Source organism: Mobula hypostoma, chromosome 13 (genome assembly GCF_963921235.1).
Source record: "Mobula hypostoma chromosome 13, sMobHyp1.1, whole genome shotgun sequence".
NCBI lineage: Eukaryota > Metazoa > Chordata > Chondrichthyes > Myliobatiformes > Myliobatidae > Mobula > Mobula hypostoma.
In genome coordinates, this window is record NC_086109.1 from 59,952,500 (window position 1) to 59,978,625 (window position 26,126).

At 41.8% G+C, this 26,126-nt stretch overlaps 1 protein-coding gene and 1 long non-coding RNA gene across 3 annotated transcripts in view; one reads left to right on the forward strand and one right to left on the reverse strand.

The window, feature by feature from the left end:
• Positions 1 to 25,059, reverse strand: LOC134355624 (uncharacterized). Its single transcript, XR_010020136.1, has 4 exons — positions 24,745 to 25,059; positions 24,586 to 24,663; positions 19,921 to 20,011; positions 1 to 16,769 (listed from the first exon to the last, which is right to left on the reverse strand). It is a non-coding gene; the product is annotated as an uncharacterized LOC134355624 (long non-coding RNA).
• Positions 1 to 26,126, forward strand: part of mthfs (5,10-methenyltetrahydrofolate synthetase (5-formyltetrahydrofolate cyclo-ligase)) — a 46,858-nt gene that overhangs the window by 16,755 nt on the left and 3,977 nt on the right. The gene's annotated exons all lie outside the window — the stretch shown is intronic.

The following is a 26,126-nucleotide window of genomic DNA, read 5'->3' on the forward strand; positions in this document are numbered from 1 at the left end:
GTTTCATAGGAATGCTCTACCTTAGCGGGGGAAATACAAGACAAACCAATTTAGCCCAATGTACGGGATGTCCTGGCTAATATGGGACAGTTGGCAACCCTATGTTCAAGTTCAACGGTGCGTGATAGTGCAGCTGACTCGTATCGTTTCCTCATGGCCCGGAGGTTGGGGACCGCTGGTATAATCTATGTAATAATTTGTCCTGCCATTGATTTGTGAGAAAATAATAGTATGAGCTTCTTGCTTCAATAAAGATTCTCTTAATAAAATTGCTTATGCATAATCAAGTGGATTTATTATCAAAGAATGTATACATTATACAACTTTGAGATTTGCTTGCTTAAAGGCAGTTGCAAAGCAAGGAACTCGAAAGAACCCAATTTAAAAAAAAAAGACCAATCGCCCCTCCCTTTGCTCACAGAGACAGAAAAAAACACAAAACAAATCATATAAACACCAACAACAGCATTCTGAACCAAATTGTGTCCTTGGAGCAGCCTGGAGTTGGCCCATAGCCTCAGTGTTAAGTTCAGTATATTAGTAGCACAAATGGCCGCAGAGTTCGCAGACATGAAGTGCAGCAATGGGGGCAGTTTCACAACGTTAGTGTCGCAGAGGGAGGTGCCCCAGTCTATCTGGGCTGGCATTTCAATTGTCTGAATTTCACACTAGGAGCTGGGCCCTGCCGCCGGCGAATCACTCCTGACCTAGATTTTGCTGCTGAGGGAGACGTTCTTGACCTCTCCAAATTGGCTTAGCACCCTGAGCGATCCAACCTCGTCCATCTCTTGACACCCTGCCTTTCCAGTCTATATGGACCGACATTTAGATTATCCAAACAATGGATTGTACTTTGCATTAGGACCCAGGCCTGGCTGCAGTGAGTCGCTCTGGGCTTTCAACACACCTCCCATCAAATTGCTTTGGACTTGGATTTCACTGCTGAAGAAGCCATTCTTGACCTCTCCAATTTGGCTTGATGTTTAGAGCGATCCCCAACTCCCATAGCAAGGTTAGTTGAATGAGCATCGCAACTCTTCTGTCCCATCTTCTCCCCTCTGTATCATTCATTCCAACCAGCATGGCTTGAACTCTAAATGTGTCGATTTTGCAGCGCAACAGCAGGGTACTTCCTGCAAATTCACTTTGCCCTTGCTCATTTCTTCATTGCTTGCGGTGATAAAAAGTGTTAATAATGGCTCTTACTGAATTCCTTTGCTTTCAAACTACCAGTGAGCTGTCACATCTTCAGTAGCACCATCTTAAACTGGAAGTGATTTAGAGTTAAAATAAAATCAAAGTTATTTTATAGAATGCATAGAGTTGTATTATGACAACAGAAAATGCAGACAATACCGTTATGATGACATTTAATCTTCAAATAAAAAAATCCTAATCCTAATTGCTGAACATATTCCATGGCCCATTTGCTTCCTCTCTCCCCACATCCATTTATTTAATTAAATCTTGACCTAGTTTTTGCTGCAACTGTTAAGACTTATACAAAGTCTGTAAATACCTCTGTGACATCTCTTCCATCCCCAGATCTTATTTTACATTAGTCATCTTCCTAGTTTTGTGTTTTTACAATTATAGATTTCTCTGTTATCCATTAAACAACATTATTTTAAAGAATAAATAATTCTAAAATCCTAGATTTTGGAAATCTAAATTAAAGCAGATTAAGACACCCAGTAATAAAATAAAGAAAATTCTAGGGAATGTCTGTTGGTTCCAACAAGATTCCATCACCGGATATGCTTTCAGCATTTTATTGGAATTGCTTTCTTTATAGTCTCTTGGTCCACTCCTCAGCTATCAGTGTGCTTTCTGGTACATTGGAGGAGGGAGTTGCAACACCCATACTTTCACATCTTCCCTTTTCATTATCTGGGATTCAGGCAGTCTTTTTCAGTGGAGAAGTGTTTCACTTGCACTCCATCCAAACCAATGTACACTACAGAGTGTTTGCATTTCTAAACTGGAGAAAACAAGTCTGGATTGTGTGGTTGTTTTTCTCCACCCATCCACTCAGTCTGCAAGAGTAAACCTGAGCTTTACTCCTACTCTGACATTTCTGTCTGTGTGCTGCCTCCTAAAATGTCACAATAAAGTCCAATGCAAACTCAAGGAATGATACCTCATATTACAGCCTGCAGTACTCAATGTAATGTTGTTCAATTTTAGATAATTTGCTCTGTCTCTTTGTTTGTATGGAAGTGGTCATTATTGCTTGCCTTTTTTATTATATAAAAAGTATCTGGTCTGCTGGGCTTGTCACAGTGGGTGAGATTGTACAACATTAACAACATTACACAGACAAAGAAGCTTAATTTGATTTTAAGTGCCATGTAATTTTAACAATAAGTGGAATTTCCTTTGTTCCACCCATTGTGGTCTCCTACCTTCTCTGATATCTTGACTGACTAACTTCTTTCTTTCTCAGTTCTGCTCAAGGGCCTTTGAGCTCAGGCCTTAACTTTTCCTCTTTCCACAAATGTCTGAGATGCAGAAAGATTCTGCTTTTATTCATGTTCCTATTAAGGTGAAAGGCAAAGGTCGTCGTCGTGGCTATCCCTCGAGATCAAGGATAATGGTCTTCGTTCTGAAGAAGTGGCCCACAGAGTGAAGACATCTGTGCATGTATTTGTTTAACGTGTACTTGATGTTGCACTCCAAGAAGCACACGATACTTCACAAATCAACCAACTGATTCCAATGGCATGGAAACCACGGCGATTGGAGCTGATGGATTTGTTACAGCCTTCATCTGCCTTCACAGCCGTTGAATTCGAAGGAACTTCGTCCACCTGTTCCACAGGGACCTCACCCTCGACCTTACCACCATGGGTGACCTTATCAGGAGCATAGCTCCAGAGGGCATTGCTCTTGGGATCACAGGACCACACAAGTTTCTCCACCATGACGAGGTGACAATCTGTGGAGGAGAAAAGGCAAAGGTGCTGGGAGTAGGAAACCTTGGATATTAAGGGATATTGTAACTCTGCTCAAGAATAAAAAGAGGCTTGGGTCAGATACAGACAGCTGGAATCAAGTGAGCCATTGGAAATATAGAGAGGATGCTGGAATATATGCAAAAGTGAAATTAAGAGGGCAGTGTTGGGCCATGAGGTGGGTTTGCAGAGAAAATTAAGGAGAATCCCAAAAGATTTTTAAAGTATATAAAGGGAAAATAAGGTCCCTCAGCAAAGTTTCCCCTATATTTTGGTTTACAACTGCATGAACAAACCATTGCTCTGAGCAGGAAATATTTACACAGCCTGAAAACTGCTCGGCATTTAAAATGAAATTTTTTTGCAATATGCATACTATGAATATTTAGAATGAAAATTGAAAAATTGCATACTTTTGATTTTATTTATTAACTGAAGAGTATAATGAAATACAGTACAACAAAAAAACTTTTACATTTTGTAAACTTTTTCTCGTCTGTCTTTATTACAAATCCACTGTCTATAAACACTGTTCCTTAAAGTTCTAATAGCTGGGTGTGGTAATGGGGTAAGCTTCCACTACCTATTAAATGCTCTCAATGGCGTGCACCTCAAATAGCCTCTGACAACCAAGTTCAGCTCCTGGCCTTCACATGTGACTTAGCTACTAAGTCTGGCGGAACTATTTCTGACAAGAGAAGGGGTAAAGATGGGTTACTGGTGCCTTAAAACCATTTGTTTCAGGCAGAAGGTGTTCATCAGCAGTGGCTGGCAGTTCATCACAAACCTCCACTGCCTTATGGCTATGCCCACTCATGAAGAAGGTTTCGGGAGTAAACCCCGAAGAAAAACCTAGAGCTGAAGTACCAAAAGCAGTCCTACTTTGAATTCAATGCTGACTGGCTACTCCTGTGACGCTGCTGGTGCCAAACTGTATTGGTCTCTGCCGTTTCTTTGGATTCATCAGCTATGGAGAGGGGGAGCTTGTTACATGGGCAACAGCTTGCTCTCCATATTGTACCACCCTGGTGTATGTGCTGGCTTGCGTATCATGTAGACAGCTAGGATGCAATATCCATGGTTGACCCCGACAAGAGGAGGGTCTCACACACTGACCAGGTTAATTTTTCATTTAAGTGAAAAACATATTGTAATCCTTAATAGATCAACCAAATGTTCAACTTCTAGTCTGTGTCTGGATTTACATTTGACTGAATTCATAAGACTAAATCCAAGTTTGTAGTCAGCACTAGAAGCTTGAAATGTCACAGCGATGTCAGAATACAGTATAGAATTTTTCACATCAAGCAACCATAAACCATAAGTCCAACACAAGTAAATGGTGTCGGCATTCAGTGAAGCGGCGGATTATTAACAATGAGCGTACGACTTCCATAAATAAGAGAAAATCTGCAGATGCTGGAAATCCAATCACACACCCAAAATGGTGAAGGAACTCAGCAGATTGGCAGCATCTATGGAAAAAAAGTACAGTACTGTACTTTTTTCCACAGATGCTGCCTGGCCTGCTGAGTTCCTCCAGCATTCTGGGTGTCTTGTTTCGCCTTCCATTCCGTGTTTATCGTTACAATTTGTAACAATGTTGTAACTTGAAACACAATATAAAAATGTTGAAGCTCTAAAATGTCTCAAATGTTTAATATTTAGAAAATATTCATTAACACATAATTACAGGATATTTCACTATTAACATTACATAAAAGAAAATTCTAGCTGTGCAGCAACAAAGGCTACATATGGGAGCATTTCAGTTACTGTGGAGTTGCACATCCGCGCAGCTTAGAGGGAACAGTGACCTTCAGAGACCAGAAATCCAAGACTGGAGCAGGCAGAGTTCTCAATGATTATTTTTCCTCTATTTTACCATGAAGAAATGTGAAGACTTGAGAGCCTGACAATGTGAGTAGAGATGTTTTGGGAACAGTTCATTTTACAGAAGAGTATGTGTTAATGTTTAGGAAGATATATAAATCTCCAGATCTGGACAAGGTATTGTCCATTGAGACGCGGGGAGATTCAAACAAGAGGACATGAGTTGAGAGTTAAAGGGCAAAAGTTTAGGGGTAACATGAGGGGGAATTTCTTTACTCAGAGAGTGGTAGCTGTGTGGAACGGGCTTCCAGCAGAAGTGGTTGAGGCAGGTTCGATGTTGTCATTTAAAGTTAAATTGGATAGATATATGGGCAGGAAAGGAATGGAGGGTTATGGGCTGAGTGCAGGTTGGTGGGACTAGATGAGAGTAGAGTTCGGCACGGACCAGAAGGGCCGAGATGGCCTGTTTCCGTGCTGTAATTGTTATATGTTACATGATTATATTGTATAACCAACAACATTATGGGAAGCTAGAGAAGAAATTGTGAGAGCGCTCACTGAGATATTTGTAACATCTAGTGAGAGCTGGAAAACTAGAGGATAGCAAATGTGCCTTTATTTAAAAAAGACTATAATTAAAAGTCTTGGTATTTGTTGACCCATTAGCCTAATGTCTGTAGTAGATGAATTGCTGGAAAGCATTCTGAGGGACAAAATTTCTTACATCTGGAAAAGCAAAGATTGATTACGGGTAGCCAGCATGGCTTCATGCATGGGAGATTTTGTGATACAAATTTGATTTAAGTTTTTGATGAAGTGAGGAAAAGATTGACATGAAGGGTAGGTAGTAGATGTCGTATATATGGATTTCAGTAAGAGTTTTGGTAAGGTTTTGTTTGGTTGGCTGCTCTGGAAGGTTAGATTGCATAGCTAGCAAACTGGATACAAAATTGTTTGCGTGGTAGGAAACAGGATAAAAGTGGATAATAAAAACAGGATAATACTTCTCAGACTGAGGACTGAAAGCACTGGGCCATTTGCTAATTGTATTCTGTATTAATGATTTGGATGAGAATATATGAGGAATAGTTAATATGTTTGCAAATGACATGAAAGTAGATGGTGTCACACAGTGAAGATGAGTATCAAGATCAACTGGGTGAGTAGGTGGAGGAATGGCAAATGGAAATTAATTCAGGTGTGGAGTGTTATGTTTTAGAAAGGTAAATCAAGGTAGGATTTTTACATTGAATGTAAGGCTCCTGGATACAGTTGTAAAATGGGTACAGAGTACAGGTACACAGTTCTCTTAAATGGTATCACCAGTGGTCAAGGTGGTGATGTAAGCCCTTGGCATGCTGCCTTCATCAGTCAGGGCACCAAATATAGAAGTTGGGAGGTTATGTTGCAATCGTACAAGATGCTGATGAGACCACACTTGTAGTATTGTGTTCAGTTTTGGTCACCATGTTATAGGAAAGATTAACTAAGTTGGAAAGTGGGATATGGCCAAGTGTTAGGAATTGGCATTAATTTGAATATACATTTGGTTGACATGGACAAGTATGAGCCAAAGGGCCTTATTCCATGCTGTACTATGATTCTCTAACTTGATCATGTATTGGGATAGCCAATTGTTTGAAGAACTTTGGGGATATATTGCCCTTTTGTTTATAGCTGCTTGAACACACATTTCTTAGAAAAATTAGAGGGCTATAGGTAACCCTAGTAATTTCTAAGGTAGGGACATGTTCGGCACAACATTGTGGGCCAAAGGGCCTGTATTGTGCTGTAGGTTTTCTATGTTTCTGTGTTTCTCATAGAGTCGTAGAATCGTACAGCGTGGAGTTAGAATTAGAGTTTATTTAAATCTTACATCTATCACAGAACATGAGGGAGTAAACATCTTTGTGTTATGACTCTGTTGCAATGTACGGACATGTGAATTTAAAAGTCTAGTGGCTTGTGGAAAGAAGCTGTCCTGTAGCCTGTTGGTCATGGCTTTAATGGTGTGGAGCTGTTTGCCAGACAGAAGCAGTTGAAGCCGTTTATGGTTGGGGTGATTTGTGTCCCCGATTATCTCCAGGCCGCCTTTCTGCACCTGCTGCTATAAATGTCCTCAAATGAGGGAAGTTCACACCCACAAATGCCCATTCTGCCCATACCACTCTCTGCAGTGCCCAGCTGTGCAATTCCTGTACCAGGCGGTGATACAGCCAGTCAGGATACTCTCATTGGTGACCCTGTAGAAGATCTTGAGGATTTGGGAGTCCATGCTGAACTTCCTCAGTCGCCTGAGGTGGAAGAGATGCTGTTGTGCTTTTTTTGCCACAAAACCAGTGTGTACAGTCCAGGTGAGATCTGCGGTGATGTGTATACTGAGGAACTTGAAACTACTCACCCTCTCAACTGCAGAACCATTGATGTTGATCGGCCGAGCCTGTCTCCATTCGTCCCGTAATCCACACTCAGCTCTGGCTTTTTTGACATTGAGGGAGAGGTTGTTATCCTGGCACTACTGTGTCAGGGTGTCAACCTCTCCTCCAGGCTGACTCATTACCGCTAGAAATAAGGCTGATCAAAGTCGTGTCATCTGCGAATTTGATCAGCAAATTGGAGCTGTGTGTGTCAGTACAGTCATGGGTGTAAAGGGAGTAGAGAAGGGGACTCAGGACACAACCCTGGGGGGGCAGAAATGAGGGGCCCGTCCTTACCACCTGTTGGTGATCCGATAAGAGGTCTAGGATTCAGCTGCACAAGGTGGGATGCAGGCTGAGGTCTCTGAGCTTCCTGTCAAGTCTGGAGGGAATTATGGTGTTGAATGCTGAACTGTAGTCCAAGAACAGCATTCAAACGTATGCATCCCTCTTCTCCAGGTGAGCGAGGACGATGTGTAGTGGTGTGGCTATGGCATCATCAGTAGACTGGTTCCGTCAGTCCAGTGTGGTTGGTAGGATGCTGCAGATGTCTTTAACCAGCATCTCAAAGCATTTGCTTAAAATTGAGGTGAGTGCGACAGGGCGCCAGTTGTTCAGGCATGCTACCTTGGTTTTCTTGGCAGGCCGTTCGACCCAGCTTGTCCATGCTGACTGGGAGAGCTTTCTATGCTTAAGCTGATTCAAGTGCAATCCTAGATACTACTTAAATGTGGTAAGCAACACATCTTTAAGCAGTGGAGGTAATTCATTCCAGGTATTCACCTCACTCTGTCCATCTCCACAAAATTCATTTGCATATGCATGGTCCATGGAGGAGTTTATCTCCACTTTGTAAGATGCCATCCTCTATGTAACTTAAGTGGCATCAGTCTGACCAGGTAATGTGATCTCTCCACTTCTCACCACCATAATGGATCCTATCTCTGGCTCCACCAACCCCAGCAGTTGATTGCAATCCTATCTCTATGTGTTCCCTCAAGCACCTCCCTTTCCCCACACAGTTTCAATTTCATACCTATGTTGGATCTCATCTCTTACTTAGTATGTCCTTTCCCATATGGAACATTACCTTTGTTTTCTAACTAGCGTGCACACGCACTCTCACACTCTCACACTCGAATCTCTCTCTCTCTCTCTTTCTTTCTGCACTCAGTTGCTGTTAAATCTTGGGAACTTGCTTCCCAAGAGGGTGTGGTGACTCAAGTCACTGAACTGAGATCAGTAGGCTGAGACTAGAATATCTGTCCATGCTATAAGTCCAAGCAACACACACAAAATACTGAAGGAACTCAGCAGGTCAGGCAGCTCCTCTGGCAAAGCGTAAACAGACAGCATTTCGGGTTGACACCCTTCAGCAGGTTTACTTGTCGACTGTTTACTCTTTTCCATTGATGCCGTCTGGCCTCTGAGTTCCTCCAGCATTTTGCATGTGTTACAAAGATCAGAAGGCTTTTAGTTCCTCCTGAATCAACGGACATGGATTTTGTGCAGGAATGCAGTGCTGACATGAAATATCTTCAGGTTTTTATTAAATGGTGGAGCAAACATGAGGGTCAACTGGTCCTTTACTACCCTTGCTTCTATTTGTTCTGTTCTTAGTGAAGAGAATGCTTTTGACTTTCTTTGACATTATGCAACGTGATCTTTTACATTGATCTGGAAGAGAACAGAAGGGGTTAGTTTAACGTGACGCTGTGACATCCTGCTGCTGGACTAGATTGTCAAACAAGATTCTTTTGTATACTGTTCTCAGGCGGATCACAAAACCAAAGACTTTGACTCGGGGACAAGGTTGCTGTTAACTAAGCTACAGTAAAGGGAACCAGCATTAGGGTGTCACTAGTCCCCTGTGGACTGGAGAGGGTATTGTGAGAGGCATACTGAAACAATGTGGCCAAATCCAACTTGTGGCCATTTCAATAAAAGAACTTGGATCTGTGTGTGTTAAATATATTGCAGAACAATTCAATATAATTTCACTTCTGGGCAGAGCCTTTCATCAGAATGGCCAATCCCTATTTTTCTGCATAGGGACACTTAAATAACCTTTATTTTTTTATAGTTGATAACTTTATAAATAATTATCACATATGTAATTATTCTGATTTATTTGTCATGGTCATTGAAAATTCTGACTGTCTCCCAGCAGATGGCAGTGCACTACAGGTTTTTGTGAACTGCTCTTGGTGCTGACTTCCATGGAGTAGCCTGCTTTTGCTGATAGTTACCCATGTTTCTTTGTGGAAGTCCTGATTTTGAACAGAGACCTGCTTGTAAGCTGTTTTGAGCTGGCTGTTTTTGTGCTATAACATTGAATTCTGTGAGGTTAGTGCAGCCATTCTGCTGCATTACAACTGTGTTTTAAGCAATTCGTGGTGGTGCGGGCTGAACCACTGTAACAGTGTTTATATCAGTGAAAGTGTCAGAAAGATAATAGTGCAATCCACTTTTGAATATATGCACTTTTGGAGTTCTGGTATCAATGAGGTGATTTTATGTAGTGAGTCTAAATCAAGGTGAAGCTGCTTATAAGTCAAATGTCAGGGTATAAGATTACTTCAGTTAAATCAAAAGTTAACTTGGCCTTGCAACCAAATATGATGATCTCTCACTTTTTAGGCATCCTTCAACTTAAAAAGCTGCTTGAATCAACAGTTAATTAAGGGCCAATCAGTTCTTCAGTGTTTACTGTGAAAACTACTGAGAACTTATATCTGAAAGAAAGTGAAGTCAGCTGACTAGGCTAATGTTGTTTGAATTTTTGAAGAGAGAGGCTCAGAAACCACAGCATGTACACAGCAGTTGCCAGTGTGGACTGCAGTGAATGAAGCGGCGTTGCTGAGGGTGGGCTGATGGGATAATTCAACTTTTTCATTAAAACTTTGGCTGGAAGCAAGATCCCTAATGTCTTGTATGACTTGCAGCCTATGGGAATTCTGAAGCATTCCTTGTGGTCGGGATGACCACATCTGTAGTGAATGTCACTGGTTTGACCAGCTTGATCTCTTGATTCCTGAAGGCATAACAGTGCTGAGACTTAACTTCAAAGCTTAAGGAACAAAGGCAGGGAGGGAATGACTGACCACCAGGCAGAGGAAGAAAGCCAGGCAGGTGCTCTCGGAATACATGCCACTCCAGAGCATCATTTTCCTGTTCGAGAGCATTTTAGAGACAGTGACGATAACTCTGTTGGTATTAAAATTGTTAACAAAAGGAACAAAGTCCTAACTTACAGGAAAGCTGACTTCTAAATGATAAAACAAAATCTGGGAAAAATGAAACAGTTGTAACTACTTGCAGGAAACTCTACGTGCAACCAGTGAGAGTCATTCAACAATTAAAACATGGAACTTGTTCATATAGGGATGAATGTTAGGGCCAGCAGACCCAAAGAAGCTCATATGTCAAATAATATTTGGGAGTTGAATAAAGAAAAATAAAGTGGGCAATGGTGGGTACAGAAATCTGAATGAAGCGAAGGCCGTTCAGGAGTATAAAGATTGTGGGAGGGGGCTGTGGAGGAACAAAGAAAAGATAGGAGAACAGGAAGTGGAGATAAAATAGCACTGGTGGATAAGGTCAAGTGAGTTCCATTGAAAACCATGGGGCCTATCTGGTAATCTGTGCCTGGAGCCAGATGATTTATTTTCATTTGTATTTATAATAGAGAAGGACTTTGTAGTTAAAGATTTCAGGGACAGTTAAGGTTGATGAAATTCTGGAGCAAATTGTCATGGAAAAGGAGGAGGTATTAGATATCTTGGTGAATAAATATCCAAGGTTTCCAGGCTTCTACAAACCCAGCCTGTCCAGTTTCTGTGCACAACTGAATGATTCCACCTCAAACAACACCATGGTAAATCTCCTGGTGTTATAAATAAATAAAAATAGAGAATGCTGTATACACTTAGCAGGTCAAGCAGCATCTGTAGAAAGGGAGTTACCATGGCCCTCAAATGCAAGGAAAAGGGAAATCAAATTAGTTTTGAATTGGAAATGGGGAAGCTTGGATAGGAAGCATCTTTGACAGGTTGGGACCTGACAAGCTGCTGGAAAATCTCAGTCGGTCAAGCAGCAGTTGCAGGGGAAAGGATCTGTTGATGTTTCTGTAGGAAGGATGTGGAAGCATTGGAAAGGGTACAGAGGAGATTTACCAGGATGCCTCACACATAAAAGTTGCTGGTGAATGCAACAGGTTGCCTGGCCTGCCACCAGCAACTTTTATGTGTGTGGCTTGAAATTCCATCATCTGCAGATTTCCTCGAGTTTACCAGGATGCTGCCTGGTTTAGAGAGTATGGATTATGATCAGAGATAAAGGAAACTAGGGCTTTACTCTTTGGAGAGAAGGAGGATGAGAGGAGACATAATAGAGGTATACAAGATATTAAGAGGAATACATAGAGTGGATAGCCAGCGCCTCTTCCCCAGGGCACCACTGCTCAATACAAGAGGACATGGCTTTAAGGTAAGGGGTGGGAAGTTCAACGGGGGTATTAGAGGAAGGTTTTTTACTCAGAGTGGTTGGTGTGTGGAATACACTGGCTGAGTCAGTGGTGGAGGCAGATACACTAGTGAAATTTAAGAGACCACTAGACAGGTATATGGGGAAATTTAAGATGGGGGGTTATATGGGAGGCAAGGTTTGAGGGTCGGCACAACATTGTGGGCCGAAGGGCCTGTACTGTGCTGTACTATTCAATGTTCTATGTTCTATAAAATTAAGGATTGGCTTTATTTGTCATATGTACATCGAAACATGCAGTGAAATGTGTCGTTTTGCATCAAATCAAATCAGTGAAGGTTGTATTGGACATCTGACATCCTGCAAGTGTTGCCACGCTTAAGGCACAAACATAGCATGTTCACAATTCAACTGTAAGACTTTGGAATGTGGGAGGAAACTGGAGCACCCAGAGGAAACCCATGTGGTCACAGGGAGAACGTATAAACCTTTACAGACAGTGGCGTGAATCAAACCTCAGTCTTACAGCTAGTTGTGCTAACCATTACGCTACTGTGCTGCCTTGAACTCATGATGCAGGGTTTCAGCATGAAACGTTGATAATTCCTTTACCCCTATGGATGCTCCTCTACCTGCTGAGTTTTGTTTTGCTCCAAGTTACAGCACCATCAGTTACTTGTGTCTCTTTTGACAGTGGGTGGTTAGTCTTGCCACAATGATAAGCTATGGATGAAGCCAATAAGTTGTTAGGTTAGTGAGGAAAGTTAGAAAGAAAATAAAGGAACATGTAAAAGGTATGAAATGCAGTTAACATCAGGCAGGTATTATTGGAGAGAATTAATGTCACAGATGCAGTGGAACTGATCACTCGTTATAAAATGAGTGAGTGAATTGCCTGAAATTGTTGAATTTGATATTTACTCTGGAAGGCTGGCTTATGCTCAGAAGAAAGATGGGGTGCTAAAGTGTTCTATTGCCCTGTTACAGAATTCTCTGGAATCCTGATACTCTCTACTATACAAACCTATTTATGATAGTAAATTGAAATTACCTTGTATATTTTATCCTCCCCAACAACCACTGGCACAGGTCTGATACTTCAGAGGAGGCTAGGGGTCGATGTGACAGGTATTTAATATTGTGGCCAAATCTTATGCACACTTTTTAGGATGGATGTCAGGTCTCATTAGAAATGAAAAAAAACTGTTGATTTATCTCAATTGAAGAGAGAGGGATATATATTAACATTTTAGATTACTGGCATTTTGTTAGAAAATCTGAAGTTGGGTGGATCTAATGTTACTCTGTGCTGAATGGGTACAGAAGTTGGACTGGAAAATTTTGGTAAGGAGCAGTGAGGGGCATAGTTTGCAGTGCTCCTCTAAAGCACATTCTCCTGTGATCCACCACCCTGAGGTGAACTAAAGAATTTAATTTTCTGCAGATGAAATTGGTGTCTCCTCTGGGGAGAGAGCAAGTGAGCGGGTATTAGTGGGAGATAATTGGTTCAGTAAGATGGGGATACTGAGGTAGTATCAGCAGGAAAAATGGGACCTCTCACTGCTTCCCTCATCACTAACCAAATCAGAATTCATTTTTATATCAGGCAACTTTCCACTGCCCTCATCATCTTATTTTGCAGGACATTATAGATTGTTACAATTTAGGGAGTATCTTCCACTACATCAACTCACACAAAATGCTGGAGGAACTCAGCAGGCCAGGCAGCATCTATGGAAAAGAGTAATCAGTCAATGTTTTGGGCCGAGACCCTTCATTAGGACTGGTAAAAAAGGGGAGGTCAGAGTCAGAATGGGGGTGAGGGGAGGAAGAAATACAAGGTAGTAGGTGATAGGTGAAACCAGGAGAGGGGGATGGGTGAAGTAAAAAGCTGGGAAGTTGATTGGTGAAAGAGATAAAGGGCTGGAGAAGGGAGAATCTGATCATAGAAGACCTGGAAGAAAGGGAAGGAAGAGGAGCACCAGAGGGGGTGATTGGCAAGTAATGAGATGAGAGAGGGAAACAAGTGGGGACTTGGGAAGGAGGTGGGGGAGAAATTACCAGAAGTTCGAGAAATCAATGTTCACGCCATCAGGTTGGAGGTTATATAGACAATATAAGGCGTTGCTCTTCCAACGTGAGTGTGACCTCATCGTGTCTGTAGAGGAAGCCATGGACTGACTTGTCGGAATGGGAATGGGAAGTAGAATTAAAATGGGTGGCTACTGGGAGACCCTCCTTTTTTGACGGATGGAACGTAGGTGCTCGGTGAAGTGTTCTTCTAATCTACATCGGGTCTTACCAATATATAGGAAGCCACAGCATGAGCACCAGATACAGTAGATGACCCCCAACAGACTTACAGGAGAAGTGTTGCTTCACCTGGAAGGACTGTTTATGGCCCTGAATGGTAGTGAGGGAGGAGGTGTAGGGGCGGTGTGGCACTTGTTCTGCTTGCAAGGATAAACACCAGGAGGAAGATCGGGGGGGGCGGTGGGGGGAACGAGCGGGCAAGGGAGTCATGTAGGGAGCGAACCCTGTGGAATGTGAAAAGTAGGATGGAGGGAAAGATGTGCTTAGTTATCCTTGTTATGTTTGTTCTCGATAAAGACAAACAGCATTGGTAAATCTTGCTCTTAACCTTGAGAATCCTGTCATCTTCCATGGCCAACTGATTCACCTGGGCTCTGCTGTCAAGCTTGAATGGAATTACTGTCTCATTCATTGTCACTGGAACAATCCAAACAAGAGAAAATCTGCAGATGCTGGAAATCCAAGTAACACGCGCAAAATGCTGGAGGAACTCAGCGGGCCAGGCAGCATCTATGGAAAAGAGTATAGTCAATGTTTCGGGCTGAGATCTTTTATCAGGACTGAAGGAAAAAAAAGACGAGGAGTCAGAGCTAGCAGGTGGGGGAGGGGAGGAAGACCCACAAGGTGGCAGATGAAACCGGGGAGTGGGTTGGGGAGGGTTGAAGTAAAGAGCTGGGAAGTTGATTGGTGAAAGAGATACAGGGCTGGAGAAGGGGAAGTGAACATTGATTTCTCTAACTTCCAGTAATTCCACCCCCCCCACTTCACCATTCCCTTTTCCTTCTCACCTTTTCTCCTTACCTGCCCCTCACTTTGCTCTGGTGCACTGCCCCCTTTTCTTTCTTCCATGGTCTTCTGTCCTCTCCTATTAGATTTCCCCTTCTCCAGCTCTGTATCTCTTTCACTAATCAACTTTCCCTAGATGCTGCCTGGCCTGCTGAGTTCCTCCATTGTTGACTAGAACAATCCATTCTGTTCATCTCATGTTTGTCTTCTATGACATCTTTTGGAATCACATTGCATTTAGATAACTACTACAAAGTGCCTTGTAAAAGCAATCAGCCCCTAACCGTTTGATCACATAAATGAGTGTTACAAGCAGGGGTTTTGATCAATTTAACTGAGAATTTTATTCGTGAATCACATGCTTCTTTTTTCACGGTAGACCAAAAAAAAACCCATAATTGTAAAGCATGAAAATCTAAAAAATCAAAAACCGAAATGATAGCAGTTCAAAAGTATTCATCCCCCTTTGCTCACTACTTGGTTGAATTACCCCTCGCGGCGATTGCAGCCAGCAGTCTTTTTGGATAAGCTTTGCGCAACATGAAGGAGCAAAATTTACCCATTCCTCTGTGTAAAATTGCTTTAAGTACTTGGGGAGTGATGATGGACAGCAATCTTGAGGTCTTGCCATATTTGATTGGATTAAGGTCAAAATCCCTCTCTCTCTCTCTCTCTCTCTCTCTCTCTCTCTCTTCTCTCTTTTCTACCCTCCCCATCCTCCAAAGGTTTCCCATTCCAACTTTCTTCCCACCCCATCCTCCATAGATTTCCCATTCCAACTTTTTCTCCAACTCTGCCTCCAGACTCTCCTCACATCCCCCACCCCCAACTTGCCTTCCTGTCACTCCTCAGTGGCTGCTTACTCTCTGATGGGGTATGGCTCAGTCCATGGAAAAAGTTTCTAATCATGGTCCGATCCTATCATTACCTCCCATCCTCAAATCATTGGTTTAAGATGGAGTTCTTAAAGCTAATTGCAATATTTATAACCTTCCATTATTTTGGTGACATTTTAGTTAAAATCAGAAGTCATTATTTGTTTTGTGAAAATTGTACGCAAACTCCAGTGCCAGTGCTTTGGTTTTTATTGATGAATTTGCAAACAGCGAAAGCTACTGATTACATTGTTAAAAATACAGTTTGTGTGCATCATTTTTGTATCTTTGAAGATGGAATTATTTTGTATCTCGGCTGAGCAGGTCTTAATTTAACTTCCACTCACAGTCTTCAGTGCTTTGTGCCTTTGTTTCCCCCTTTTGGTTATTCTGTTTAACTAGCTTCTTGTTTTGCCTCGAACTCAGCCACTATCTGTGAACTAAATCAATGTTTCAAGCACATACTGCAAAAGCACAAATTATTAAGCATTTTTAAAGCACGACTTCACTTGAAATCACCTGTGATTGCCAGGGACAGCCCATTTTCTTTTCAGTGTGGTGAGACAAATTCCTTGCATGTAAAATTAGGCTTGCTATTTTCTGACTACAGAAATAATATTCAATGGCTTGCTTGATATGTTGCCTTCTACTCCATCAAGCTCTTGTGCTGCAGCAATAAGAATGGCCCTGACATTTTCAGCTGGCTACTTAGTAAAAGGGAGTCAGTAGGAATCCCTGAAAACTAACTGATCCATCTCTGCTCCAGAGTTTCCCGTTTTCAAGATGGACCCACACATGATCTCCTTTTCTGAGTTGCAATATTGCATTCTTGCTAGCAAGCTGGCTGGCATTTCTTGAAAGCACACTGTGGATCTTACTGATTTTCAGTCCATTCTTCACCAGGACCACATCAGTATGCAGCCCTCTGAATGGCAGCGAAGAATAACTGAAGAAATATATGCCAGATCTGGGAGTCACAAACATCCCAGAATGCCTGTTGTATGCCCTGCCCAGGTTGAGATTGATCTTATTAAAAACTATGGATCTTCCGGGTATCACCATATGATTCATTGTGGAGCTTTGTACATCAAATGCCACACGAAAGCCTGTGAAAATAAAAATTGTAGATTAGAATTCAATGTCAATACAACTAATTCCACTTTCTGCCCTAATTGAGGATGCAATAATCAAAGTGTGGAGCCCCTACCACCTGATTTATAGGCAGAGAATATTTAAATATATTTGGAATGGTCAGCAAATGCTGACATTGACAGAGAGGTCTGCATTGAGTCACTGAATGAATAGAATTTGGAGGGTTGTAATTTCTTTCACCATCTGAACTTCCCCCATTTTCTCACTTTTATGCTGATGTGCTGAAGAGGGACTCTGTCAACTCATTTTCTTGCAGTTCCCCCCTAATCTCTTAGTACAGTCTCTTTCTGGAATGCAGTTGTCTGTATGTTCATACTAATATATTGCCTGAACTGGGCTGCAAGAGTTAGAGAGTGGAATAGATAGATTAGGTACATTAATACCTAATGTATTGCCTGAACTGGGATACAAGAGTCAGAGAGTGTTGCATATCCTCTATAAAGGGTGCTTATTTTATATTATTCATTGTTTTTTCTTTGAAACAGTCTTCCTCCAATTAAACACTTTTGACCCAGAGTGCTGTTCGCTTCCTTTCATTTCCAATCCAAATGTCATGAGGTAATTAATATACAGTACATCACTTATGTTTGTGTGCTAATGATCTTGAATACCTTTAAAGGAGGTCGGGATTGAGGACGTGATTTTAAGTTTAACTCTGTTTGGTTTCAAGTTAGCCCATTGCTTTGCTTTGCTTTTAGTTAGTTGCACGGTGGGTTTTTTTTTGGGTTTTTTGTTTTTTCTCCATTGATATATATATAAAATTTAGTATACTATTATGTTATCTTGGTTTTTTATGTTTAAATTACATTGTAGTATTTTTTTTGGTATTGATACCTTCTGGAATTCTATTATATTTTAACATTGTATTAATGTTTATATGGTTTACCTTTTTGTATACTTATTCAATAAAAAGATTTAAAAAGAAAGAATGATCTTGAATACCATTTATGGGTGCATTCATGTGACAAAAGGACATGTTAATCAAAGCTTGAGCTTCCTGAGTAACTACAGGGATGAGAGCAAGGTGAATCAGGAGGGGGGGGGGGGATGTAATGCAGATGTTGGATTAATATTGTATACAACCAGACTGCATATGAAAACATTAGAGGGGAAATGAAAAGGCAAAATAGAAGTGCACAAGCAGTCAATATAAGTGAAGCAAGGACTTCTGTACCTAGATATAGTAAATTAAAAAAATTACCATTGGTTGAAGTGTCAGTATACAGACAGAATTTTAGTTATTGTAAAAAGAATGAAAGAAGACATGAAAGAACTCTTTCATTCAGAAATTATGTATGATCTGTAATGTACTATCCTTGATAAGGTGATAAAGGGAGAGATTCAGTCATGGTTCTCAATAAAGAGTTGGAGAACTCTTAGGATACCGTACCGTAGGATAAGCACGGTATCCTGCAAATGCTGGAAATCTTGAGCAACGCACATAAGATGCTGGAGGAACTCAGCAAGTCAGGCAGCATCTATGGACAGGAAAAGCAGTTGACGTTTCAGGACGAGAAATTTCAACAGGACATCATATCCTAGTAGCTACAGGTCCTGGCAGTTTGAGGTTGAGTTAACACAGAAGTGACAAAAATGTGTGCTTCACAGTAACATCCAGTTCCCTATTTGGATATTAATATTCAACTTTGGAAATCAGTAAACCAGGATCTAACCTGACTTCATCCCACATCTGTTCCATCTGCGGAAGATTCAATGGCCATCCACCAGATGGAAATCCTCCTGTCCCAACCTGGAGATTCTAAAACCACATTTAGTGCCTTTGTTAAATTTGACATTAGATGTGAATGTTTCAATAGATCAGGGGTCCCCAACCTTTTCTGCACTGTGGACCGGTTTAATATTGACAATATTCTTGCGGACCGGCCAACCTCGGGGGGGGGGTGCGGGCGGGCGGAGGGTAGGGTTGCCAACGGACAAGAGTAGCAGTCAAGTAGGCTGTGTTTACCCAAAAAAAGACTACAATGACCATGAAGCCTTGCGCGGGCGCAAGTGCGCATGCGCGTCGTGACCTTCCGATTTTCTCCCCCCTCTTTCTGCAAATCCTTTTTGGCGATTCTGTTTGGGGGAGGGGTGTGAATCACGACCGGAATGTCGGTGGTAAGTGGCTAATACACTCAGTTTCATTTCTAAAAGGGTTTATCTAACGAATTTAGCATTAAACACAGCGCATATTTTCCTTGCATGAATATAGTGATAAGTCAATTATCAGGTGAGCTTGAAGTAAGTGTTGAATGAACTTCTGGTAGAAGTGGTGGAGGCAGGTTCGATATTATATAAAGAAAAATTGAATAGGTATATGGACAGGAAAGGAATGGAAGGTTATGGACTGAGTGCGGGTCGGTGGGACTAGGTGAGAGTAGCGTTCAGCACGGACTAGAAGAGCAGAGACGGCCTGTTTCCGTGCTGTAATTGTTAAATGGTTATATAAGTAAGTCAATAGTATCATAACATTTTAAGTAACGTTTGGATATTAAACACACAGCACATATTTTCCCCGTTTGAACATATAAAATCATTGCAATGCACCAATATCGCTGAATCAGTGGGAGCCCTGGGCTTGTTTCCCTGCACCAAGATGGTGCCGTCAAGGGGTGATGGGAGACAGCGATACTCGAAGGGGGTTCCTTATGTCCAGTCTGTTCCGCAACTTAGTTTTCGTTGCATTCATTGCAGAGATATGTTGGAAATGGAAGCAACGTTTTCAGTGCTTTCGTGGCTATCTCAGGATATTCAGCCTTGACTTTGATCCAGAATACCGGCAGAGATGTTATGTCAAACGTACTTTTCATCTCGCCGTCATTTGCAAGTTCGAGGAGTTGATCTTCTTCCCGCGCTGACATGGATGACGCATGGGTAATGACCTCGCGTGCGTAATGGCTCAACAGAGCGTGACAGGGAATGAGGAAAGGTGCAGCTGACTCCTATCGCCAAATCATATCGCTTCCTCTCAGCCCGGTAGCACATGCTTTGCGGCCCGGTGGTTGGGGACCGCTGCAATAGATCACTTATTATGCATCAGTTGGGATTCATGACAAGCAACCATTGTTCCACCTATGAACTATCTTCTTGCAAATAAAGACTCACCACCCCAGCAACCGCAAGCAGATGCACTTCCGGCTTTTGCCTCGGAGATCACTTTCAGTGGTTCTATGTCTACTTCTTCATCAGTTGTGTCCTGGAACCATTTTAAAAATTGGAAGAAAACACTTACTGTCAGAAAATTTAGATAAGCCTCCAAACTGTGTGGAATTCTTGTCTACCAAACCAAGATTTTAACACTTTAAGGCATTACACAAAAGAATAGGGTATGTTAAATGCTAAAGAAGGGGCAGATATTCCTTTGTATTCCTTTGAGCTACTCTATGGAGAATACCTCCCACCAAAGCAATTTTTCATACTCCTTTATGGATTTTTACGTGCACTGGTTTCCACATACTATTGGCCATGTGCATTATAGAACTACATCCAGTTTTTTTCCAACTCAAATTTAAACATAGAAACATAAAAAACCTACAGCACAACACAGGCTCTTCAGCCCACAAAGATGTGCTGAACATGTCCTTGCCTTAGAACTACCTAGGCTTACCCATAGTCCTCTATTTTTCTAAACTCCATGTATCCATGCAGGAGTCTCTTAAAAGGCCCCATCGTTTCTTCCTCCACCGCCGCCGCCAGCAGCCCATTCCACACTCTCACCGCTCTATGCGTAAAAAAAACTTACCCCTGACATCTCCTCTGTACCTACTTCTGAGCACCTTAAAACTATGCCCTCTTGTGCTAGCTATTTCAGCCCTGGGAAGAAGCCTCTGACTATCCACACGATCAATGGCTCTCATTATTTTGTACACCTCTATCAGGTCACCTCTCATCCTCCGTCGTTCCAAGGAGAAAAGGCCTATTCTTAAAAGGCACGCTGTCCAGTCCAGGCAACATCTTTGTAAATCTCCTCTACACCCTTTCTATGGTTTCCACGTCATTCCTGTAGTGAGGCGACCAGAATTGAGCACAGTGCTCCAAGTGGGGTCTGACCAGCGTCCTATATAGCTGCAACATTACCTCTCTGCTCTTAAACTCAATCCCACGATTGATGAAGGCCAATGCTTTGTATGCCTTCTTAACTACAGAGTCAACCTGCGTAGCAGCTTTGAGTTTTCTATGGACTTGGACCCCAAGATCCCTCTGATCCTCCACACTGCCAAGAGTCTTGCCATTAATGCTATATTCTGCCATCATATTTGACCTACCGAAATGAACCACCTCACACTTATCTGGGTTGAACTCCATCTGCCACTTCTCAGCCCAGTTTTGCATCCTATCAATGTCCCGCTGTAGCCTCTGACAGCCCTCCACACTATCCACAACACCCCCAACCTTTGTGCCATCAGCAAATTTACTAACCCGTCCCTCCACTTCCTCATCCAGGTCATTTATAAAAATCACGAAGAGTAGGGGTGCCAGAACAGATCTCTGAGGCAAACCACTGTTCACTGGCCTCCATGCAGAATTTGACCCGTCTACAAACACTCTTTGCCTTCTGTGGGCAAGCCAGTTCTGGATCCACAAGGCAATGTCCCCTTGGATCCCATGGCTCCTTACTTTCTCAATAAGCATTGCATGGGGTTTCTTATCAAATGCCTTGCTGAAATCCATATACTCTACATCTACTGCTCTACCTTCATCAATGTGTTTAGTCACATCCTCAAAAAACTCAATTAAGGCTCGTAAGGCACGACCTGCCTTTGACAAAGCCATGCTGACTATTCCTAATCATATTATACCTCTCCAAATGTTCATAAATCCTGCCTCTCAAGATCTTTTCCATCAACTTACCAATCACTGAAGTAAGACTTATTGGTCTATAATTTCCTGGGCTATCCCTACTCCCTTTCTTGAATAAGGGAACAACATCTGCAACCCTCCAATCCTCCGGAACCTCTCCTGTCCTCATTGATGATGCAAAGATCATCACCAGAGGCTCAACAATCTCCTCCCTCACTTCCCACAGTAGCCTGGAGTTCATCCTGTCCAGTCCTGGTGACTTATCCAACTTGATGCTCCAGCACATCCTCTTCCTTAATATCTACATGCTCAAGCTTTTCAGTCTGCTGCAAGTCATCCCCACAATCGCCAAGATCCTTTTCTGTAGTGAATACTGAAGCGAAGTATTCATTAAGTACCTTTGCCAACTCCTCAGGTTTCATACGCACTTTTCCACTGTCACACTTGATTGGTCCTATTCTCTCAGGTCTTATCCTCTTGCGCTTCACATACTTGTAGAATGCCTTGGAGTTTTCCTTAATCCTGTCCGCCAAGGCACCTTCTGGCTCTCCTAACTTCATTCTTAAGCTCCTTCCTGCTAGCCTTATAATCTTCTAGATCTCTATCATTACCTAGTTTTTTGAACCTTTCATAAGCACTTCTTTTCTTCTTGACTAGATTTACAATGGCCTTTGTACACCATGGTTCCTGTACCCTATCATCCTTTCCCTGTCTCATTGGAATGCATCTACGCAGAACCCCACACAAATATCCCCTCAACATTTGTCACATTTCTTCCGTACATTTCCCTGAGAGCTTCTGTTCCCAATTTGTGCTTCAAAGTTCCTGCCTCATATTTTCCCTTACTCCAATTAAATGTTTCCCTAACTTGTCTGTTCCTATCCCTCTCCAATGCTATGGTAAAGGAGATAGAATTGTGATTACTGTCTCCAAAATGCTCTCCCATTGAGAGATCTGACACCTGACCAGTTTCATTTCCCAATACCAGATCAAGTACAGCTTTTCCTCTTGTAGGCTTATCTACATGTGTCAGGAAACCTTCCTGAACACATCTAACAAACTCCACCCCATCTAAATCCTTCACTCTAGGGAGATTCCAATCGATATTTGGGAAATTAAAATCTCCCACCACAACAACTCCTTTCCAGAATCTGTCTCCCTATCTGCTCCTCGATGTCCCTGTTACTATTGGGTGGTCTATAAAAAAACACCCAGTAGAGTTATTGACCCCTTCCTCTTCCTAACTTCCACCCACAGAGACTCCGTAGACCATCCCTCCCTGACTTCCTGCTTTTCTGCTGCCGTGACACTATCTCTGATCAGCAGTGCCGTGCCCCCACCTCTTTTCCCTCCCTCCCTGTCCTTTCTGAAACATCTAAAGCCTGGTACTTGAAGTAGCCATTCCTGCCCCTGCACCATCCAAATCTCTGTAATGGCCACAACATCATAGCTCCGAGTGCTGATCCACGCTCTAAGGTCATCCACTTTATTCATAATACTCCTTGCACTAAAATAGGCACATCTCAAACCATTGGTCTGAGTCCATCCCTTCTCTATCACCTGCCTATCCTCCTTTTCTCACTGTCTCCAAGCTTCCTGTATTTGTGAGCCAACCTCCCTTTCCTCTGTTGCTTCAGTTCGGTTCCCACCCCCCAGCAATTCTAGTTTAAACTCTCCCCAATAGCCTTTGCAAACCTCCCTGCCAGGATATTGGTCCCCCTCACAGTGCAACCTGTCCTGTGTTTTTTATATTTAAACAATTTCAAAATCAGCTCAAACTGGGTTGGCACTTAAGAAAACTTCCATCCTGCATCACGAAAGTATTATAGATTAGAAGGAAGCAACACACACAAAATGCTAGAGGAGCTCAGCAGGTCAGGCAGCATCAATGGAAAAGAGTCAACAGTCAATGTTTCAGGCTGCAACTCTTCATCAGGATTGGAAAGGAAGGGGAAGAAGTCAGATGCTGTGTGGCCTGCTGAGTTCTTAGAGCATTTTGTGTGTGTTCCTTTGGATTTTCAACATCTGCAGATTTTCTTGTGTTATAGATTGGAAGGGGACCATTTGACCGTCACTTTACAAGGCGTCATTGTAACGACAGTGTAGTTGATCCCACTTCCCAGTACTTTCTATTTTCTTCTGCAGAATATTTCCTTCCAGGTATTTATCTATCTCTGTTTTAATTAGTACAAATTGAATCTTCTTTTTCTGTGCAGTCCATTCCAGATACTAATTACTGCTTATGTAAAATTACCCCTTTCACCTTTTGTCTTTTTATCCAATCACATTCAGTCTTTGTACCAAGTTCTTAACTAGCTTGTCAATGGGAAAAATTTCTCTCCTGATGCTTGCGTAATTTTGAAGGCTTTTGATGCTTGTTCACAATTCCCTCTTCTCCAAACAGAGAACCTGAGCTTTGCCTAATGGATGGAGTAAGAAAGTACTCTTATTTCTTAAACTTCGTATTGCCATGAAGTTTAAAGTACAAAATTACTTTTAGCTGTTACCCCAGGATATATCTGTCTTGCTTCTGTCATGGGTTATGTAGAGCAACTTTTGCAGTGGAAATTGCATGGTTAGGAAGGGACATGGCCAAGCTGGGGTTCCAAAACAAAGATAGAATTGGATGGGGTGACGGTTGAGATAGGATATGTAGGAAACAGCTAAAAAGGGAGTCAGAGAGAAAGAAAAAATAAGGTGAAAAAAGAATAAACATAGAAGGAGAAAAGGAACATAGGACTAGAAGAAAGAGAAAAGAAGGGGAAAAACAGCCCCAAGTAGAGGCAAGCTAGTGAGTTACAGAAAGCTGATGCCAAATCAAAGATAAATATAGAGAGTCAAAGGTGAAGGAAAAGAGTGAAAAATAGACTGAAAGATTATGACAGGAAGGGAAGCAGACAGAGAAAGAAATAACTAGTGTAAGCCAAACTGAATGTAAGAAAATGTAGGCATTTAATTTTCTGTCCTTACCAGAAAATCTTCAATATCATTCTCCAGTGTGCTGGATTGACAGATACAGTGAAAGAGGATCAAATACAGCAGGTTTCTCTGAAATAAAATAAAGCACATACTCTAAGTTATCCATAAAGAAACACATTCTTAAAATGTTGCTGGTGCAACTTCACATACCATTTTCAGCAGAGCAACGTTCTTCTCTCCACTTCTTGTTCAACTTGTGTGTTCGGACTTCAGGTTCTGTAGTTTGTAATTCTTCCTTGATCTCACCTTTTAAGCATCATAGGATGAGATTTTGATAAGATCTTAACCCTTCCTCCAAATGTATAAGTCCCACCTCCTTGGTAGCAGTTTTTTTTTATTGATAAATAAGCCCTAAATGTTTAGGCACAGTTTCCAGAGTCTGCCAGGCTGTGACACTGTTGCTAAACAAAATGTAGCCTGTACAGTCGTCTGAAAAGGACAGTGCTATTGTCACCTCACACGTGCACAAACATAATAACCTTAACATCTTCATCTTGACCTATCCTCTCCAGCTAGCTTCCAGTTCTTCTTCCCCAAAGCATTTTTATTAGGGGAGCTTTTGATCCCCCTAACCCTCTTCTAAGTTACATAACAATCTGGAGCAGGAGCAAATTCCACTGTTGTTTGAAGATCAGAATCAGGTTTATTATCTCTGACATGTTACAAAATTTGTTGTTTTGCAGTAACAATACAGTGCAATACATAAAACTTTCTATAAGTTACAACGAGGTATATATATTTAAAAAAAGTAGTGCAGAAAGAGAGAAAAGTACTGATAGTGTTTGTGTATTCAATAACTGTTCAGAAACCCGATGGTAGAGAGGGATATGCTGTTCCTAAAATGTTGAGTGTGTGTCTTCAGGCTCTTGTACCTCCTCATTGATGTTAATAATGAGAAGAGGACATGTCCTGGATGATGAAGGTCTTTAATGATGGCTGTTGCATTCTTGATGCATCGCCCATGATGGAGCTGACTAAGTTTGCAACCCTCTGTAGCATTTTCTGATTCTGTACATTGGTGCCCGCATACCAGATGGTCATGCAACCAGTCAGAATGCTCACCACAATTTGTTAGAGACCTTGGTGATATACCAAATCTACTCCAACATCTAATGAAATATACAGTTGTAAGAAATAGTTTGCCAATACTTTGCAATTGCCTGGTTTTTTGTATTAATTACTCATAAAATGTGGTCTGATCTTCGCCCAAGTCGGGGTATTGTACAAACACAATCTGCCTAAACTAAAAACACACAAACAATTGTACTTTTCATGTCTTTATTGAATGCATTGTTTCATCACTTACAGCAGGCAGGAAAAAGTATGTGACACCTTGTATTTAATAACTAGTAGAACCTTCTTAAGTGGCAGTAACCTTCACCAAATGTTTCCTGTAGCTGCTGATCAAACTTGTACAATGACGAGGAGGAATTTTAGACCATTCCTCCAAACAAAATTGTTTCTATTCATCAATATTTCTGGGAGAACTCTCTTCAGGTCATGTCACAACATCCTAATTGGTTAAGGCCCGG